An 804-nucleotide genomic window follows, 5' to 3' on the forward strand; every position below is an offset into this window, starting at 1 on the left:
TATTGGGTCCATTGGACCCAGTTGGTAATTAGTGAATGGAAATTATGATAACACATTCAGTTTCAAAGAAAAACTCTCTTCCTGTTTCATTTCTTTGTAAATACTTCACTGTTAATTATTATAATACTTTCACTTTTCCTTAACTATATTTAGTGTGATGACCTGACTGGTGACCATGGCTACTGCTGCTTATTGTTGTTTACAGAGTACAAAGGAGAGAGGGAAAGAGAGGGGGGAGGGAGAGAGAGAGAGGGGGGAGTACCATGAATCGACAGAGAAGTTGAAAATTCTCTTTACTTTTCTCCTTTAGTGTCTTCGACTGAAACTCACTCCCTCATCATTTCTAAGGGTTATCTTCCACTGCCAGCAGAACTGTAAACAGATAAACACAAACACCCCACACGCGCACCCCCACAAACACATCATCATCATCATCACATTACTACGTCTGTTTTCCAAGCTGACAGGAGTTGGATGGCTTGACAGTATCTGGCAAAGCCAAGGGCCACAGCAGGTTCCATAGTCTGTTTTGGCTTGGTTTCTATAGCTGGATGCTCTTCCTAACACCAAGTACTTTACAAAGTGCACTGGGTGCTTTTTATGTTGCCCCATAACCAGTACTTTTTATATGGCACCAACATGAGTGCTTTGTACATAGTACCTTGGTTTTAGGATATTAAGTCCGTTGTGGTGCATGGGTCTTCATGAAAACAGCAATGCTTCATACTTTTGTGCGTGTGTGGGTGTGTGTGTGTGTATGTATATATATATATATATATATATATATATATATATATATATATA

General features: G+C 39.4%; 1 protein-coding gene across 2 annotated transcripts in view; it reads right to left on the minus strand.

Annotated features, from left to right (window-relative positions):
- LOC106876482 (sulfotransferase 4A1) overlaps positions 1-804 on the minus strand; it is a 71098-nt gene that overhangs the window by 41769 nt on the left and 28525 nt on the right. The window lies entirely within an intron of this gene.

The sequence above is a fragment of the Octopus bimaculoides genome, chromosome 24 (genome assembly GCF_001194135.2).
Source record: "Octopus bimaculoides isolate UCB-OBI-ISO-001 chromosome 24, ASM119413v2, whole genome shotgun sequence".
In the NCBI taxonomy this organism is placed as follows: Eukaryota; Metazoa; Mollusca; class Cephalopoda; order Octopoda; family Octopodidae; genus Octopus; species Octopus bimaculoides.